This window comes from Phacochoerus africanus, chromosome 2 (assembly GCF_016906955.1).
Source record: "Phacochoerus africanus isolate WHEZ1 chromosome 2, ROS_Pafr_v1, whole genome shotgun sequence".
Lineage (NCBI taxonomy): Eukaryota > Metazoa > Chordata > Mammalia > Artiodactyla > Suidae > Phacochoerus > Phacochoerus africanus.
Window position 1 is genome coordinate 109,230,627 of NC_062545.1, and position 20,932 is coordinate 109,251,558.

Below are 20,932 nucleotides of genomic sequence, written 5' to 3' on the forward strand. Positions count from 1 at the left end.
GACCACACCAGACCTGGTGTTGAAGCAGTAACTGTACAGATGCATCACTGGAAGTGAGGGCAGTAAAAACAGGAATCCCACCTGACTTTCCAGAGGCACCAGCAGCCATTTGTAGGGGCAGGTCCCTCATCCACTGTGGGTGGAGCCAGTGTCTCTGCCCCGTGGTTGTCCCTTCAGCTCTGCAATGCTTTGAGTATTACTCCTTAGCTGGTAGAGAAAGGAAAAAATCCTGCCCTTCCTGCAGGGGGTGGTGATTGTGTCCCTCCTGCTTCCCTCACCCTGGAGGGGGTCGATGAGGTGGGCAAAAACTGGAAACAATAGGGAGTCTGGGTGGAGATGGCCTGAGGCTTTCCAGGCCAGTGGAACCTGGTAGTCTCAGAACCTCTGCCTGGTGACAGCATGATCCTCCCTTTCCCTTCTGTTCTCAGGCTCTCTTCTCCCACCCACCCTACTCTCCATCCCACTATCTCAGGTCTGGTTCAACGCCCACGACCTCTGCCAGACACTTCCTTTCTCAGCTTCTCCTCCTTGTAGCCACTCACTACCATCCTTCATCCTAGAGTCAAAGCGAGCCTCTGGAACACAGGACTGATGGAGGCACAACCCTCCTGAAGCACCTGCCAGGACATCTGGCACCCAGATGCCTTTGCCTGGCACTCAGGAGTCTTCCAGTGCCATGTCAATTCTCCAGCCCCAACCCAGAGTTCTGACCATGCATCTCTCTGGTGACTTGCCCCCTGCTCCATTGCCACCATATCCTGCCCTGCCCCTTGCAGCTTCTTTTTTTCCCCCTTATGGCTGGCTGCACCTGCAGCATATGGAAGTTCCCGGCCTAGGGGTTGAATCAGAGCTGCAGCTGCCAGCCTACACCACAGCCACAGCAACCTCTGCGACCTATGCTGCAACTTGTAGCAACACCAGATCCTTAACCCACTGATCGAGACCAAGGATGGAACCTGCATCTTCAAAGAGACTGTGATGTTGGGTTCTTAACCAGATCAGCCCCAATAGGAACTCCCCTTTGCACCTTCTTATGCCACAAGCTGTTCCCTCACTACAAATGCCCTTCCCTGACCCCTCCAGGCTGCTAATAATAAAAATCTCATTCATTCTTAAGCATCATCAACCAGGTTCCCCTCAACCCCACCCAGACTCCAGTAATATTGTTTCCTTTATTTTATCCATGAGAAGTTCTGTGACATTTTCTGCCTGGATTAGAGGCTTTGACATGAAGAAAGGCATGCCTGTGAGACCAGGAACCTGGGCTCTTGGTCAAACAGACCTGGGTTCTAATCTAGGCTTTACCATTTACATGTTGGGCTAGTGTGGACAAGTAGGTTAACCTCTCTGAGGTTCTTTAGTCTCACTGGCACATTTGGTGGTTTCCCTCTAAGTCGACCCTGTGGATTATGAGCAGCCCCTCCAGGCCCAGGACTAATGGGCATCAGCTATGGACCCAGCCTGAGGCCCAGAGGCCTTTGCTACCCAGTAAAGCCTGGTCTGATCCCCTTGTCTCAACTCCACCTCCCCCCCAACTCCACCTTCCATTACAGAAATGTAAGGCAGGTCACAAATAGGAGCCCCTGATTGGGCATTTCCTGGCACCTGGAGAGAAGTGCACAGGTGTGTCTCATCTGTCTGCCTAAATGCCAGCAAGTACCAGCAAGTGGTTTTGTGTGTGTGCACGCAGCTATATACAAACTTGGGGGGTATGAGAGTATGTATGTGGGGGCATATGTGCTTCTGTGTGTGTGTGTGTGTGTGTGTGTGTGTATAGCACCTGTGGTTCTCAACTCAGAGCGAAAAAGCCCACACTTCCTGTTAAAAATCAAATGGAGCATTTTTTATAGAAGCCCTAAAACTCCCTGAGAGGGTCATCGAGTCTTGGGGAGGAGAGGTGTGAAGGCAGGGCAGGAAGGATGAGAGCAGAGGGCAGGACTCTGCTGCCAAGTTATTGCATGACCCTAAACAACACCTCTCTGGGCCTCGGTTTCCCTTTTTTTTTTTTTTTTTTTTAATCTTTTTAGGGCTGCACCCTAGGCATATGGAGGTTCCCAGGTTAGGAGTTGAATTGGAGCTGCAGCTGCCAACCTACACCACAGCCACAGTAACACTGGATCCGAGCCGTGTCTGTGACCTACACCACAGCTCATGGCAATGCTGGATCTTTGACCCACTAAGGAAAGTCAGGGATCGAACCCGCATCCTCATGGATACTAGTCAGGTTAGTTAACCACTGAGCCATGACAGGAACTCCAGTTTCCCTTTCTATAGAAGCAAGATGAAGAATTTAAACTAGGTGATCTCTGAACACTCCCACCCTCATTTTTGGGAGACAGACTAGTATTTAGAGGACACTCTTCACATTGAGTAATAAAGTAAAAATAAAAAATGGAGGACTCTCTTCAGAGGGAGACACTACACACAGTCTGATATCCCACCAGGGATGCCCCTGACCTCACAATGACCTAAGTCTTCCCAGACCATCCTTGGAAACACCTAGACTCTTCCCTGTGGTTGATGGGGAAGGGGACAAGGAGGATTTTGGTGGTGGGGGGGGGAATAGCTTTGAGGCACAGTCTCCCACCCTCATCAGCAACTTCTTCTCCACTCCTATCACCACTCTGCTCAGTTCCCACATCCTCAACCAGAAGAGAAACAGATCAGTTCCTCAGTAGGAAAGGGCAGGAGTCCCTGCCCCTTCCACACACCACATCCACTGTGGGTGGGGGAGGGTACATGGAGGAGAGGCAGGCCAAGACCTGCTCCCGCATTTTACAGAGGGAGCATGTGCAGAGAGGGCCAGTGTCTTGCTCAAGGCACACAGTGAGTCTGTGACAGTGCCGGGATGCACCCAGCTTCTCACAAGCCTTTCCATGTCGTCAGCCCCTCCATGGAGCAGGGTCCCTAGGTCTCACTTCCACTGAGGTGAAACATAAAAGCCAGAGCGACATTGCAGCATGCGCCCCTGGGATAGGTGTCAGGAAGCACTTCCCCTGAGATTCTCCAGGACAGGTGCCAAGGAAACACTCAACTCTTTCTGGACACAGGTAGAGATGGAATGTGTGGCTCCTCATGCTTACAGAGAGGGCTGGAGAGACCAGGCTTTCTGCCAGAGTTATCCTGCAAAGAATTGGGGTAGGGGGTGGGATTCTAAGTGGAGGAGGAAACTTACCGTCACTTAGTTCCATGCTCAGGACAGCTGTAGGAGGGAGGATCTCCATTTTATAGGTGAGGAAACTGAAGCCCAGAGAGGTTAAGTGGCTTTCTCCAGCTCACGCAGCTGAGACCTAGGGTATAACCACCAAATCTTTTTCTTTCCACTAGTTTCCCAAAACAGACCACAAGATGAATTTTTTTTTTTTTCTGCTTTTTAGGGCTGCACTCGCAGCATATGGAGTTTCCCAGGCTAGAGGTCAGACTGGAGCTACAGCTGCCAGCCTACACCACAGCCACAGCAATGCCAGATCCGAGCCGCCTCTGTGACCTACACCACAGCTCACGACAACTCCTGATCCTTAACACTGAGTGAGGCCAGGGATGGAACCCAAAGCCTCATTGTTCCTAGTCAGATTCATTTCCACTGCGCCACAAAGGGAACTCAAAATGAATTTTTAAACATAATCCACAGGCGAGTTTAGATGATACTGAGTAAATTGTTTGGGGGATTTCTTTTGACTGTGCCCACGGCATGTGGAAGGTCCCCTGCCCAGAGACTGAATCTGTGCCACAGCAGCAAGCTGAGCTGCTGCGGTGACAACATCCTTAACCTGCTGTGCCACAAGAGAACTCCTCGGGGATTTTTCTTAAACAATATATTGATCCAAATATAGATCAGGAAAACATAAATCGAACTTGTAAATTCACAAATATTATTGCTTGGGACTAGACTCAGCTCTGAAAGGAGTTGAAAAATATTAAATGGATAATCGTTTAGGTAGCAAAACTCTGAAAAGTAACGCACGAATGGCTGAAGCTTTAGAAACAGTCCCTGACACCTCTTGGTCAGAGGCAATGAGTGTGGGCCTCTGCTGGCAAACACCAGGGTGACTCATGGGTACGTGCTCCCACCCCACGCTGTCACCCGTCCAGTCCTGGCCATGCAGCTCAGGCTCCCGGTCGTGTGTGTGGAGGAGGCAGTGCATCTGAGGTCATGCCAGCCAGGGGATGTGAGATGGAGGAGCACACGCTGAGTTGCCAGCCTCTGGGGAGGGAAGCAGGCAGGAGGAAGGGCAGCCTGAGGAAGCTCACAAGCCTGAGCTGCATCACTGGGGCACCCAGAGTCAGTCTAAGGATGCCTCTTCCTTTCTCGGTTTTAGCTCCGCATTTTGGGTCCTGGTTCCCACTCTTTTCTTTCTCTACCCGTTTCAGCCTTGCTCATTATCCGAGGAGCCACCCAGGAAGGAGGGAGACTCTGGGCCTCCTCACAGAGGCAACTCCACTCCTGCACCCTCTTCCATGTGTCTCCAGGCCCGGCCTAGAAGCCAATTCCAAGCAGCTGAGCATCAGGCCTGGCAGCTTGCTGGACCCAGGGGACTGCGGGAGGATGCAGAGCCGCACAAGGGCCTGGCCAGCAGACCCTGCAGTCTGGAGTCAATCCCACAGGGACTGGCCGTCAGGGAAGTTCAGTGTGCTCCAAAGTCCGACACGAGGAACATCTGGGCAGCATTCTTCTTATGGTGGGAGTGGGGAGGGGCCCCATCTTCCTTCAGCCTCCCCATTACACTAGCCCTTGGGTTGGCCCAGCCTGCCTTAATGACTCACAGCCCATCTACTCACTAGGATTTGAATCCTGAACAATCAGGATCATACTCATCAATAAACATTTTTCAGGGGGAGTTTCCCCCCAAAGCTCTGGGCCAAGTGCTCATCACATAGGATTTTATTGAATCTTCACAACACCGAAAGTTGATCCTGATAATATCTCCACTTAACGGGGGATAAACTGAGTCTCAGAGAAGTGAAACTGTCTTGCCCAAGGTCAGACCTAGGTGAGGGAAGAGCCAGGATTCGATCTGACTCTGAACCTGTGCTATTTCCCCAGGTAGGGAGAGCTCACTACTGAAGGAGAAGGTCGGTTTTTCAACCTAACTCCATCCCCAAGACCACTGAGAATAGTCATCCTTGAGGTGTTTTCAGCCACCTATATCTTAGCGTGAGTGAGCAGGTGATCATTGTGACCTTGTACCATAAACGTTTTCTCATTTAGCATTTTATTTAGTCCATGCTAAAAACAGCAGATATTGTACCCTCAAACCATGAACAGAAATAAACTCGAAACAGCTTAAAGACTTAAACATAAGATGTGACACCTTAAAACTCCTAGAAGAGAACACAGACAAAACATTCTCTGACATAAACTACACAAATGTTTTCTTAGGGCAGTCTCCCAAAGCAACAGAAATAAAAACAAAAATAAATAAATGGGACCTAATCACACATACAAGCTTCTGCACAGCAAAAGAAACCATTAAAAAAAAAAAAAAAACCTGAAAATACAACTTACAGAATGGGAGAAAAATGCTTGCAAATAATGCAACCAATAAAGGCTTAATCTCCAAAATTTACAAACAACTCAACAACAACAAAAAAACCCCAAAGAATCCAATAGAAAAACAGGCAGAAGACCTAAATAGACATTTCTCCAAAGAAGACATACAGATGGCCAATAGGTACCTGAAAATATGCTAATTTATTAGAGAAAAGCAAATCAAAGTGGTACAATGAGGTACCACTTCACGCCCATCGGAATGGCCATCAGTAATAAGTCTAAAAGTAAATGCTGGAGGGAGTTCCTATCTTGGCTCTGTGGTTAATGAACCCAACTAGTATCCATGAGGATGCAGGTTCAATCCCTGGCCTCACTCCGTGGGTTAAGGATCCAGCGTTGCCGTGAGCTATGATGTAGGTCTCAGACGGCTCAGATCCTGTGTTGCTGTGGCTGTGGCGTAGGCCAGCAGGTACAGCTCCGATTGGACCCCTAGCCTGGGAACCTCCATATGCTGCAGGTGCGATCCTAGAAAAGACAAAAAGATTAAAAAATAAAAAACAAATGCTGGAGAGGGAGTAGAGAAAAGGGAATACTGCTAACTGTTGGTGGAAATATAAGTTGGTACAACCACTATGGAAAATGGAATGGAGGTTTCTCAGAAAACTAAAAATAGAATTACCATGTGACCTAGCAATCCCGATCCTGGGCTTTATATCCAGACAAAACTATAATTCAAAAAGACACATGCACCCGTATGTTCACTGCAGCACTATTCACAATAGCCAAGACATGGAAACAACCTAAATGCCAACCAGAGATTAATGGATTAGAAGATGTGGTGCATATATACAATGGAATACTACTTAGCTAGAAAAAATGAAATAATGCCATTTACAGCAACATGAACACAACTAGAGATTATCATACTAAGTGAAGTAAGTCAGAAAGAGAAAGACAAATACCATATGCTATTACATATGTGGAATCTAAAACATGGCACCAATGAACCTATCTACCAAACAGAAACAGACTCACAGACATAGAGAACAGACTTGTGGTTGCCAAGGGGGAAGGGGAGGGAGTGGGATGGACCAGGAGTTTGGGGTTAGTACAGGCAAACTATTACATTTAGGATGGATAAGCAATGAGGTCCTACTGTATATAGCATGGGGAACGATGTCCAGTCTCCTGGGACAGACCATGATGGAAAATAATATTTTTTAAAGAATATGTATATATCTGTATATTTATATATATATATATATATGTATGACTGAGTCACTTTGCTATACAGCAGAAATTGGCACAACATTGCAAATCAACTATACTTTAATAAAAAGAATTTAAAGGAAAAAAAAGAGAGCAGATATCATTATGACCCTTTTACAACTGAGGAACACAAGATTCAGGGAAGGGTGTTGACAGTGCCCACAATGCCCTGGCCAGCCCTGCAACCAGCCCTTCTGTTGGGTGGGCTACTCCATCCACTCCCCAGGTCCTCTCTCTCAAGACCTTTCTCCCAGAGCACATTTTGTGAGGAGCCAGGATCCGAGAGAGAGAGAGAGTGATGAGGGAGAGAAGTGGGCTATAAGGAGAAAACAGAAACAATCTGGACGCTCGCCACCCATCCTAATTTTGGCCGTCCTTGGTGGGCTTCCAGGGCTGCATGCAGGAATGTAAGTGGAATGTGTAAGAAAGACAGCTGTCCTGTGTCTGTGTCCTGCATTCTGTGTCTCCCCAACAGCATGTCACCACCATCCTCTTTTCCAGCCACAAGACCTCCATTCTTAATCATTCATCTTAAGACACTACCTAATTATGGTGAGTACATATATATATGAAGAAAAACATGCAGACAACTCAAGGTGGTTTTTCAGTTACATTAAACAATGCCAATGCCTGTTTGGGGAGATATTTCTCTGCGAATAGGCTGTCAGAAGTGTTCACCTGGAGGGCTGTAGATTGCTCACCATCCAGTGATGGGGAGGAGTTGAATTTCACTCAATTAAGTAAAAATAATCAGATCAGCATTCAACTTTCTGATATAACTAGAAAATAGTCTTAAAAAAAAAAAATCAGGATCCAGGAGTTCCCGTTGTGGCTCAGCAGAAACAAATCTGACTAGTATCCATGAGGACTGCAGGTTCAATCCCTGGCCTTGCTCAGTGGGTTAAGGATCCAGCATTGCTGTGAGCTGTGGTGTAGTTCGCAGACGCAGCTAGGATCTGGCGTTGCTGTGTCTCTGGCGTAGGCTGGTGGCTACAGCCCTGATTTGACTCCTAGCCTGGGAACCTCCATATGCTGTGAGTGCAGCCCTAAAAAGATAAAAAAATAAAAAATAAAAAAATCAGGATCCTTCCAAAATACTGCAGGGCAGGCTTAGACCAGGGGCTCGTATGTAACCTTGTGTGAGTCTGTGCCATAGCACCTGTCCCCCTACCCCCGTGTCATCTGGTTCTTAAATGCATAAAGTAATACAGTTGGCCTACAAAGGAAACAAACTATATAGCAAAATGTAGTTATCAAACTTTCTTCTTTTTGCTTTTTCTTTTAGGGCCACACCCACGGCATACAGAGGTGTATGCCAGGTTAGGGGCCCAATTGGTGCTGTAGCCACCGGTCTACGCCAGAGCCACAGCAGCGCAGGATCCAAGCCATGTCTGCAACCTACACCACAGCTCACGGCAACACTGGATCCTTAACCCACTGAGCGAGGCCAGATATTGAACCTGCATCCTCATGCATCCTAGTCAGATTTGTTTCGGCTTCGCCACAGCGGGAACTCCTCAAACATTTTTAATAAGGGGATTTTTTTTTTTTGATGTAGTAATAGACAGTGCTTCTTATGTAAAGTGTGAAATAGCAAGGTCTAGCAATAGGCCTAATAACTACTGTAGTGTTGAAACAATGATGACAGTTATCCCTATTTTGAAAAATCTGCAAAAAAACTGTAATGTGATTTGAAAATATATGTAATTCTATCAGTGACACCACCACAGGTCCTGCTAGTACTGCCGTGGTTTGTTGCCACATCATTGAAGGAAAAAAAAATTTCAGGTAGAAGTCAGTAGAAAGTAAAGATGTATTTTTTTGCCAAATTTTCAGACTCCTGAAAGCAATCCTTCAATCTCTAGGAACCCCACAGACCCCGGATTAAGAACTCCTGGTCCAGAGATTGAATCTGAAGTGCAGCGACCTGAGATACTGCAGTCTGATCCTTAACTCACTGAGCCATGGTGGGAACTCCAACTCCTGGTCTAGTTCTCTCTTTAATAGCACATACATGTAATTATATCAAAGGTAGTTTTCAAAATCTGATAAAATTTAAAAATAAAGTGCCTGACAGATAGTAGTTCTCGGAAAGTGAGAATTTCTGTGTCTGGGGCCTGGAGTTCCTGCTAAGGTTACTCTGCTCATTCTTCTTAGGAAAATGAGCTTACCCACAAAGCAGAGCTCCCAGGGCCATACGAAGGCGCTGTGTGCCCCAGATGCCCACAGGCCACTTGGCGCTGAGCCAGGCTTATTCCACCAGAGGGGCCTTTGTGCCCCTCCTCACAGTGATGCCAGTTGGCAAGAGAAGAATAAAGTTGGGTCTGGGAATATTTTGACTGGCCGTTGACTCTGGGAGGGACACAGCTTCACAACCAACCCTGGGGAGCCCCAGCCTCTGAGGCACCCTGAGGCCTCCCTTACCTAGGGCCCGAACTGTCTGCATCCTGGGAATCCCCAGGAAGCCCTTAGGTGCCTGTTTCCCCTCTTAACTCATTGTGGTCACATGAGGAACATAGATAGTCACAAGCCACTGTGACTAGGTCAGTGCTGACAGGCTCACAAGACACTTGGCTGGGAATCAGGCTGAAGAGAGTGGCAGCCAAGCTGCAAGGCCGTCAGAACCCAGAGAGCAGAGGCTCACTCCAGGCCCTCAGGCTCACTGGCAGCTCCAGCTCCCTCCCCAGAGTTCATGCGACTCCTCCTTTGTGGCGCATCCCCACGGCCAGGCCACCCTTCCCTCTATCCAAGTTGTGAGTGCCCTGGGGAGCACACCATTCCCTCTAGCCAAGGTCTGCCATCCAATGCCCCCTACTCCAGAACCTTCTCCCCTCAGCCCTTCCACTTTCCTATCAACACCCACCTGTTCAGTGTCCCACTAGCCTTGGCTCAAAGGCGACTTGCAGTTACCTGAGGTACATGGAATTTGGAGTTAAAGACCTGCATTCGGGAGTTCCTGTTGTGGCTCAGCGGGTTACAAACCTGACTAGTAACCATGAGGATGTGGGTTTGATCCCTGGCCTCACTCAGCAGGTTAAGGATCAGGCCTTTCCAATGAGCTGTGGTATAGGTCACAGATGCGGCTCGGATCCCATATTGCTGTGGCTGTGGCATAGACCAGCAGCTGCAGCTCCAGCTCTGATTTGACACGTAGCCTGGGAACTTTCATTTGCCACAGGTGTGGCCCTTTAAAAAAAAAAAAAAGGACCTGCATTCAAGTATTGGCTAGTTATGATGTCCTGTCCCTCTCCGAGCCTTGTTCAATATCCTCATCTATTACATGATGTGTTTAAACTTGCTTCCCTATTTTTCACAGCTGTTATGAGGATGAAAAGCATTTTTACTTTTCTGTTTGTTTGCTTTTTTTTTTTAGGGCCACACGCACAGCATATGGAGGTTCCCTCTAATCAGAGCCACAGCTGCTGGCCTACACCACAGCCACAACAGCACAGGATCTGAGCCATGTCTGTGACCTACACCACAGCTCACAGCAATGCTGGATCCTTAATCCACAGAGCTAGGCCAGGGGTCAAACCCACAACCTCATGGTTCCTGGTCAGATTTGTTTCCGCTGCACCACAACAGGAACCCTAAAAAACATTTTTAGATGTGAAATTATTTCATAATCTGTAAAGCATTTTCATAGCTATAATATGGGACTCATCATGGCTGACAAGTTGTCTGATGCATTTCAATTACCAAGGTTCTTCTAGAGAAATGGCAGTGGTGATATTTCAGGAGGGGTGTAGATCCATGTAACTAGAGGGCCCTGCTGCATGTTCCCACCCCCTCCCCTAAATCATACCCCAAGTCAGACAGGCCCTTGCAGGCAGAGTCTGGTTTTGGATCTGAGTGGGAGTTCAAAAGTCTCCAGAAATGACCCCCTTAAATCCAGCATGGGAAATTGACCAAGTAGGTGCTGGGGGCGATGCAGATTTACTTCTGCTTTAGATATGATTCACCCAGTTTGTCTCAACCTTTGTTGAGCCAAGAGGAGCAGGAAGGATGGCGAATTGGACTCTGAGGAGGAAAGCCAGAGAGGTGCTCCACTGCAGGAGCCAAGCCTGAGGCTCACAGGAGGGCATGTTCAAACCATTTGTTGGCTTAGGGTCCTAGAGGGTGACTGGTTGGGGATCATGCAGGTTTAGCAGCAGAAGGCCAGGTTCCAGACCCTGCTCTACTGCACCCAAACTGTGTGCCCATGAGCAGGTCATTGGTCATCTCTGGGCCCACATGGCCTGTCTGTATAAGGCCTGTGATAACCTCCAACTCAGTAGTCTTCTGGGGATTCCTGTGTGCACTTGACAAGACACAGAAATGCCTACAGTTGGGTGCAGGGTGAAGTGCCCACCCACCCCACGTCCTGGGGTGCCAGCCCCCACGCTGCCACCCAGCACAGCATTTGTGCCTTCCATGTGTCCATCTCCTCATTTCGCTGATTCCCGCAGGAGATGGAGGTGCCTTCTCATCTTATGCTCAAGGTGCAGGCCACCTGGTATATGTTCACAATGAACCTGTAATTATTATTCCAGAACTCAAGCTGCAGCAGGGCCCAAGGCCCAGGAAGGCCCCTTCCCCCTGTGAGACCCGGATCACATGTCTACATTGTTTCCAGATATTTCACTTAGCTTTCCCCTCTGTGGTCACAGAAAACTTCAGCCCCAGTCGGCAGTTGCCCCAACATCTGGAAATGTTTCATCAATGCCGTCTCTCCTTCTTTCGGGCTAGTCTGCTTCAGATCCCAGCTCTGCTGCTTACTAGCCATAAGCTTGGGCAAGTCACTTAACCACTGATTTCCTCCTTCGGGAACAATAATTCAACTTACTGCTGGGTAGATGTATATTCAGCTCAACAAGAAAAAGTCAAATTATTTTCTAAAGTGGTTGTGCCTATGTATACTCCCAATAGCTGCGTTTAAGAGAGTTCATTGTACAAGAGATTTCATTGTCCATATTCTCTTCTACTTTTTTTTTTTTGGTCTTTTTGCCTTTTCTAGGGCCGCTTCGGCAGCATATGGAGATTCCCAGGCTAGGGATCTAATCGGAGCCATAGCCACCGGCCTACACCAGAGCCACAACAACGCGGGATCTGAGCCGCATCTGCAACCTACACCACAGCTCACCTCAACGGAGGATCCTTAACCCGCTGAGCAAAGCCAGAGATTGAACCGGAAACCCCATGGTTCCTAGTCAGATTCGTTAACAACTGTGCCATGACGGGAACTCCTTCTCTTCTACGTTTGTACAGTCAGACTTTGGCCAGCCGAATGAATGTAACATGGTATTCATCATGGTGTGTATTTGCATTTCCCTGAATGCTAATGAGGTTGAGTGCCTCTTCATGTTTATTAGTTATATTTTCCCTTCAGTGAAAAGTCTATTCATAGCTTTTGTTCATTTTCTACTATATTGTTTTGTTTTGTTTTGATCTTTTTGTATTTTCTAGGGCCACTCCTATAGCATATGGAGGTTCCCAGGCTAGGGGTCTAATCGGAGCTGTAGCCGCCAGCCTCTGCTTCTGCTACCTACACCACAGCTCACGGCAATGCCAGATCCTTAACCCACTGAGCAAGGCCAGGGATTGAACCTGCAACCTCATGGTTCCTAGTCAGATTCGTTAACCACTGAGCCACAACAGGAACTCCTATTATATTGTTTATCTTCTTGCTAATTGATTTGTAAGAATTCTCTTTTTTCCTATATATTTTAATTTTTAATTTTTATTATTTTCCTATATATTCTTAATACTAATCCTTTGTTATATAAAATAATCTTCTCTCAGTTCATGGGCTTCTCTTTCATTTTGTTCAGAGTCTCTCTTGAGGAGCATCAGTTCTTATTTGAATGAAGTAGCATATCCAAAAGATATTCACCAAATTTTTTTCTAAAGGTTTTGATGTTTAACTTTTACATTCTGGATCCATTGAGAGGATTTTTTGCTTTTGTTTTTGTTTTTGTTTTTTGGCCATGCCTGTGGCACACAGAAGTTCCTATGTCAGGGACTGAACCCACCCCACAGTAGCAACCTGAGCCACAGCACTGACAACACCGGATCCTTACCCCTTTAGGCTGCCAGGGAACTCCTAGCATTGATTTTTTTGTGTATGGTATAAGATGGAGTTTTTAGCTTTTCCACGAGGATAATTGAATTTTGTAGCTCCGTTTGTGGAACAGTCCTGAAACTAACATGTTTTTTTTCCCCTGGAGCCAGTTTCAACAGCTCTTGAGGGGGACAGGAAAGGAGGGCCCAGCTGAGGTCTGACTGACACAGAATTTCCTCTACACCTAACAAGGACTTTCCAAGGAGGTCACATCCAAGGAGGCTACAGACTTGAAAGAAGCCAGGCTGCAGCTTTCCCCGAGCAGCCCCTGCCTACATCTGATTCAGCATTAACCATTTCATTAAAGATGTAACATGCGCATATGGCAAATAATAATAATAATTCAAATGATTCTCAAAAGTATCAAATGAAAAGTTAAATTCTTCCACCTCCAGAATCACTCTGCAAAGCTTATCACTTGGTAGTGAATGATTTTCAGTTTCTTGTGAATTCTCTCCCTGACTCCCAATAATATGCTTGCTGCATCTATTTCTTGACTTAGTAGCTCTAGAAAGACTCCATTTTCTGTTGAAAAAGTTAGTTTCCTTACATCTACCCCATCTCTCTTCCCATTCTCAATATTTGATTTTTTAAAAATGAATGCTAAACGCTATGCCAACTCCTGCAGCTGTGCCACAGCTGTACTTCAGGAAGCCCAGCCTTGTGAGGTTGCTCTCCCCACCCCAGCTGGCCAGAGATTGTCAGACAGGACACTTCCTATCACGCTGCTTCCTGATTCCAGCCATTAGCGCTGAGTCTTTTGGTGTCTGGGGCTCTTCCCAACAATGGTGCAAATGAAAGGACTGGGCCTGTTTCCTGAGTGGGGGAGGAGAGCCCTAGGAGAAGGCGGGAGAAGAACGTTGCACGTGAATCCGGGCTTGTTGATGCCCACCGCAGGCTCCCTCTGTGACCTTGGAAAAGTCCCTTCCCTGTCTTGCCATCTGTAAAATGCAGGTTACTGAGATCCCTCTCACTGGGGACTTCTTGGGTGGTGGCTGTGGGAAGACCTTCTGATAAAGGGCAGAAAAGGCTCTCCTGAAAGACGGTATGCTACTACAATGACGACAAGAACAGCTGCTGATTCCTAAAGGGGAAGGGGGTTGGAGGACAAGCACTGTGCAAACAGTTCACATGTATGACCTTATTTAATGCTCATAACTCTCAGGCGGGCATTATTCTCCTCATTTAACAGATGAAGAAACTGAGAGGTTAGGCAACTTGTCAGAGGTCACAGGGCCAGAAGGTCTGTGCCACCAATCCAGTCCACCACCTAACCCTTTTGAAGAAACTGATTATTTAGAAATGCTGAAAAACTCCAGGTTCCCTCTGTGCCTCCAGAAACATGTTACAAGGCAGGCACTAATCCTTCCTGAGTTCACAGACACCCTGCCTCCCAGTCCACTGCAGGGACTGACCCTGGCCCGAGCCCAACAGGTGATTCTAGGACTGGGAGGCATTTTCACAGCCAGAGAAAAGTGGAGCGCTGTTTGGCCTGGGGAGACCTTTGCTCACCCACAGCAGGAACTCCAGGCAGTTCAGAATGGCCTGGAGGCTATTTCTCTCTCTAACCCTCCAGCCAGAGGCAGAGCTGTGCATATACCCCCATCCTCAGACAGGCATACTCTTGGCCACATCACGTCCTGGGGACTCTGGGGATCCACAGGCCCAAGCCCAGCATGGCCTGGCACTGGCCACAGCTGGGCAGGCCTGCTTCCCTTCAGACTCAAGGCCACAGGCAGGGAAGGAAATGAAGGTGGGAGAGGCCCAGAAACGCTGACTTGGCTGGAAGGATGCCTGGGAGGGAGAAAGCACAGAAAGGCCTTTTGCCCAGAGCTGTGGGCAAAGCCAGTAAAGTCACCCTGGCATCTCTGCAGATTCTGAGCCACAAGAGCCTCACCTGGGCCACTCAGCCATGACTTGTAGCCAGGAGGCTGGGGGAAGGATCCTGTTGGGGTCACATTGCTTTTTCCCTCACCAGCAGCCAGGGTCAGAGGGTGGCTGCTGCTGGGCAGAGACACCCATAGCTTAAACAAGCCCCTTCCCTGAGAGTGTAACCTGGGAATTTGCACTTAGCCCAACATCAAAAAATGAATAAAATGAAGAGACACAAGTGAAACAAACAAAGCCTCTTGCTGTTTGTAAGAGGGCAGAAGCCCCTCCAAGCTGGGACAAATCTGACAGAACCCCTGAGCCTAGATCTGAGCTCCTGAATCCCCCTGATTAGTGGCCTGCCAGGGACAGGATGTCTTGCAGGCCCACGAGTGACTCGTCCACTGACTCTGCACACTCTGCTGGTTGCAGCAACAGGACAATAAATTGTCCATCTAGGTCAGGACCACTTACATTTTGGGCCAGATGTGGTGGGGGCTACCCTGTGCATTGCAGTATGTTTAGAAGCATTCCTGGACTCCGAACGCCAGGAGCACCCCTCTCAGTTGTAACAAACAAAAATACCTCCAGATTTTGCCGCATGTCCTCTGGAGAGCCACATGGTCCCCAGTTGAGAACCACTGCTCTAGATCCATTCTTCACTTCTTTGGTAATAAGACTTGATTTTCAGCTGGCACATAGTCACCAGGATCAAAGACTAAGGAGCAAGTCCACTCTTGCAGCTAAACGTGCCCACGTGGCTAAGATCTGGCCAAGGAAATGTAGCAGAAGTGCAACCGCCAGGTGTGTGTCCTCATGACCTCTTCACTATTCCCACTCGTTAGAATGCAAGCATGGTGACCCTAACCGAGTCACTCATGGGTCATAAAGTGGGTGTCAAGTGCTCAGAAGGGAGAACACGTGATAAATGGGAAAGAGGCCAGATCGTGGATGACCGTGGAGCTGCTGTGGGAGATATAGACTCTACCACTGGACTTAGAGAAATGAACTTGAGTCACTGCTATCTTGACTATCTCTCCCAGAGCCAATTTTAGCCTCTGATGACCTCTCATGACACCACAGCCTCTTGTCAGTCATGGTCAAATCTAATCCTAAATAACATATAAGATGCAACTCAGCCATACTTGTGGCTTGAACTATCTACCACTGATATGTCCGCAACCTTCAGATTTGCCCCAGCCCAGTTCTGGCAGTTCACAGGACTACTCCACACAGTTGCCATCCTCTCCCCAACCTGCCTCTCCCCCAGTGATCCCCAGCTCAGGAAAGGCCAGCGCCATACACCCAGCACCCTGTGAGGCATCTCTGACTCCCCTCCCCCAACTCCATCTCTCTCACATCCATGAGACTCAAAATCCCTCATTCTGCCTCCAAAAAAGAATCTACTCCTTGGGAGTTCCCTGGTAGCTCAGCAGGTTAAGGATCTGGTATTGTTACTACTTGGCACAGGTTTGATCCCTGGCCCCAGAACTTCCACATGCTGAGAACACAGCTCCCTCCAGAAAATCTGTTTCTTCACTCCACCTCCAATGTCAGTGTTCTAGTTCAAGCCCTCAGCGTTCCACACCTGGCCCATGGTAACCACCTCCTAACTGGCCTCCCTGCCTCCAGTCTCCACCCCACAGCCTGTCCCTGCCCTCTTGAAAACCCTCCCATGACTCCCTTTGGTCAAAGTCAAAGCTTTCTGGGGGGACATTATGAGCCCCTGCCTTCTGCCACCTCATTTCTCAGCCCTCCAGCCCTCCCTCAGCACGTCCTCCTGCAGGATACAACACAGAATTTGCCCCAGTCCCAGTAACACACTGTGATTCTGTTTTTGCACACACTGTTCCCCCTCTCAAATTCTCTCCCCAAATCCTACTTAGTAAACTCTTACTCCTACTTCAAGGCCCACGTAAAGGTCACCTTCTCCATCAGGCCTTGATTACCTCAGCAAAAGCAACCTGCTGATCTTGCCTCTATGCTGCTGCAGAACTTGCCCTTCTAACTCCAAGCTGATCCCACTTCATTCCCTGAGTTGGAGTATCTGTCTCATTTTATCGTGCTTGGAATCCACAGTACCTGCTGTAATATTGGCACAGGGTAGGCATTCAAAACAATACTGTTATGTATTCACTGAGCCCTTACTCTGTGCAAGGCCCTGAGCTAGATGCTTTATCAAAATTATCTCATTTTATCTTCAGAATCACTCTGCTGGTAGAGATGAGACAGAGACACAGAGGCTGAGCAGCTGCTTAGAGTGCACAGCTGTGTCAAAGACTGATGCTCCATCTGCCACACCTGGTTCTCCCTTAGGATCTGGCCTCACCCCACTGCCACCCCGGATGGTCTCCAGGGAAGCACCAATCCCCAGAGCTAACCAGACCTGGGTATGGAAAGAGCCTTTGTCCTTTTATTCAACTAATGGGTTGGGATTTCTTGAAAAGGAACTTTAAATAGGAAACCAAAGAAAAAGCACCGCAAAATTTATATATGTGTGTGTGTGTGTGTGTGTGTGTGTGTGTGTGTGTGTGTGTTTTTAAACACAACAGATGGGCAAGTTCAGGTCCTCTCTTTGAGCTATTATTTCCTCCTAAAATCAGTAGGAGGGACTAGATGGGCCCAAAGATCCTTATCAGTCCTGATATCCTGTGATGCTATGATTAGTTTCTCAGATGGACAGTGGGCTGGTGGCTTCGTTAGTGAGGGCAGGACGGTAGGGACACAGCTATGGAAGGAGGAGGGAAGGGTCTGCTGCGAGCCGACCAGCCCTCACTCAGGCCCTGTCCCCTCTACAACTTTTTAGAAGTCCCAAGAGACTTGCCCAGGAGCCTCATCCTGCCTCCTCACTGGCCCTTGGATAGCCCCAACCAGTCTGAGGGACTGGGGCTAGAGAGGCCTAGAGCTTGGAGTCCAGGTTGCACGCTTCCTACAGGGCCTTCAAGGGTCCTGTCCCCTCTCTTGGTCTCTTTGTGCATTTCCCTCCACAAGCCACCCCCGGCTCCAACCTCTCAGGCCCTGGCTCCTCCTCCCCACTCCGGCCAGTGGGACCCTCTGGAAAGCCCCACTCAGAGCCAACACAGGAAGGGGAGAGGGGAGGACCGTGGGCGAGTTCCTGCAGAGGCTCAGGCGCTCAGCTATAGCCTTGGAGCCTGTCACTTCCCTTCCCCCACCCACCCAGCTGGGAGACTGAGCAGTTTCATCACAGCTGAGCTGTTGTCCTTATAAGGGAAGGGACTCCCCAGCCTCTCCCTTGGGCCCCAGCTGGCTGGTAGAGAACCAGGCCAGACTTGGGGTGTCCTCCAGGGGCCAGGAAACGTGGGGATGCCCCAGGCCCCAAGTCGCTAGATGTGCCGTGGGCTGAACAGCCACCTGAAGTCACAGACCCTCCAAAGAAGAAACAGGAAATAATCACAGCCCCAGGCCAGGAATCCAGGGTGTCAAATTCCTTTTCCCAATATTAAAGCGTGTTCTCCTAGGCAAGTTGTTTAAGCCTCAGTTTCCTAACCTGTAAATGGAGTAAACAGAAAAATATATCTTCCTCATGAGACCACTGTGGTGGCAATTACAGACCAGAACAGGCCTGCCGCATAGTAGGTGCTCTGTGAAGCCAGGCTGCTGGAGTTTATTATCCGCATTTCCTATGAGGCAGGCCATGGACCGAGGGTTCCATAACAATCCTATGATGAAGGGAGAATAAGCCCATTTGACAGACAGGAAAACTGAGGCACATTTTGCCTAAAGTCACTTGTTCATGGCTGGGATTTGAATCCAGATATGTCTGCCTCCAAATCAAACATCTTGTATTTCCTGCTTATGCCTGGCTACTTCCTCCAGGAATTGTGTTCCTTAATAAAATTATGACAACAGGGAGGAATTTCCACCACCACCTGCCTATCCTCCGTATCTCCTCACAGAGCCTCCTCATAACATCACAGCAACCTCTGCTTAAGTGAGTTTGTGAGGTCTTTTCTGAAGCCCTGTCTCATATCTCTGACGTGTCTCACGTGAGGGACATGAGAATAAGGGACAGTAGGAAGGCAGGAAGACAGGACTCAGAGGAGGGCACAAAATATGGTGGCTCCAAAAAAACACAGGGAGCTACCAGGGCCCAGGCTCAGGTGGAGGCAGAGGGAAGGGCAATCCAGATGTCCCCTCCCCCCACACACCCCTCCTTCTCTGTCCTGGGTCCGGCCTGAAAGCGGCCACCCTGTGCTTTGCAAACCCCCACAGGACTTCAGGCCACTGCTGCACAGGCCTCCAGCCCCCAGGGCCAGAAGGAAAGAAAGTTACCACATCCTTCCTCAGTCTTGCAGCTGGCTGGCCAGTGACACCTTCCCAGCAGCCACTCCCTTCAGGGCGGCCCTCAGGAGGGGACCTTGTTCCTTGGCCCTGTCCACCAATAAAAGGACTTTTCTTCCTTACCTTGGTTCCTCCTCACAGATAAAGTGAAATGATTCACCTGGGGTCCCCCAGCTTCCACAGGCCACTCCTCGGCATGGCAGCCACACGTCAGGCCAGTGGCAGAGGAATTCAGGAGGCACATGAAGGTCATAGAACCGTCAATAAGCCCTGGGTCAGGTGCTTCCTGTTGTGTTGGCCACCAGGCCTGTCCAATGTTCCTCCTCCTCACAGACGAGGGAGCTGGCCTTCGGGGGAGCACAGCAGTGCTTTCCCACATTGGGAGCTGGGAGCTGAGATCCACTGAGGTCTTTTGGTGGGATTTGACAACTTCCCAGCAATTTGACTTGACTTGGCAGCTTGACCTGGCCCTGGGGCTTCCAAAGAGCGCTCAGCAAAGCTCTGGGGTCCTACTGAGATATATTAGGGGTGTCACGGGCATAAGGCAGGGCCCAGGCTCACCCCAACCAGGACAGAGCTCCAAGGTCAAAAATGACAGCTGAAATCATTTTGAACCATCATAGGAAACACCTTTTCAGGCAAGACTCACTCATGGAGACTAGATTCAAGGTGCAACATATTTGTACAAGGCCTTTAAATATCACCCAGATTGCTCATTAGTTACAAGAGAAAAATATGTAACTATTCAGTAGAAAAATCAGGCACCTTGACTGGGTGATCAAAATTATCACTAGTGAGAGGCAGATGGAGGTTGTGTCTCTAGATGAGATGCCCTGAGAAGGATCTAGTATCACCTCTGCAGTTCTTTGGCTGAGACAACATAACCTCAATCTAATTATGAGGAAACCACAGACAAAACACCAAATGAGGAATATTCTATTAAAAAGCTGGGGAGGGGGTTCCCGTCGTGGATCAGTGGAAACAAGTCTGACTAGCATCCATGAGGGTGTAGGTTCAATCCCTGACCTCATTCAGTGGGTTAAGGATCCTGGGATTGCAGTGAGCTGTGGTGTAGATTGCAGACCCGACAGATCCTGTGTTGCTATGGCTCTGGCATAGGCCTGTGGCTACAGCTCTGATTTGACTCCTAGCCTGGGAACCTCCATTTGCCATGGGTGCAGCCCTAAAAAGACAAAAAAAAAAAAAAAAAAAGCTGGGGAGGACTGCATACTTCAAAAATATCCACATCATGAAAGGTAACAGCTGTGGAAACATTTCAGATTAAAGGAGACTTAAAGAGACATGTATGCAATATCCATCCCTACCCTGGGAGCAACATATGATTAAAGGATATTAATGGGTCTAATGATAAAATCAGCATTGAATTTACTGAAGTTGATAACTGTACTATGATTAATGAGAGAATATGCTTATTTTTAGGAAATACACACTGAAGTATTTAGGGGGAAGGGGCCATGATAACTAACTCTCCAAAGACATGAAAAAAAAAAAAAGGAAAAAACAACCTTATGTATATATTACAGAGAGAAGGTGCTCAAAAGATAAGCCAAAGGGTCAATCTGAGCAGAGTACATGGGTCTTCTTTGGACTATACTTATTCTTGAAACTTTTCTCTATGTTTGAAATTATTTCCAAATAAAGTTTTTAAAAACTGAAAAGCACTGTCACTTAGCACATTTAGCCCCCAGGCTATAGAAACACGACATGGGGAGGGTGAGACTGGAGGGCCTGGCTGAGTTTAGCGAACACAGAACACAGAGCACTGTGGGAGGGGAGGCAGTTTAAAGGACTGGTGATGCCCTGATTAACCACTGCCTACCCTCTGCTTCAGTGAAGCCATGGAGCTGGTCCCCATACCAACAAACAGGCTTGCAGCAGAG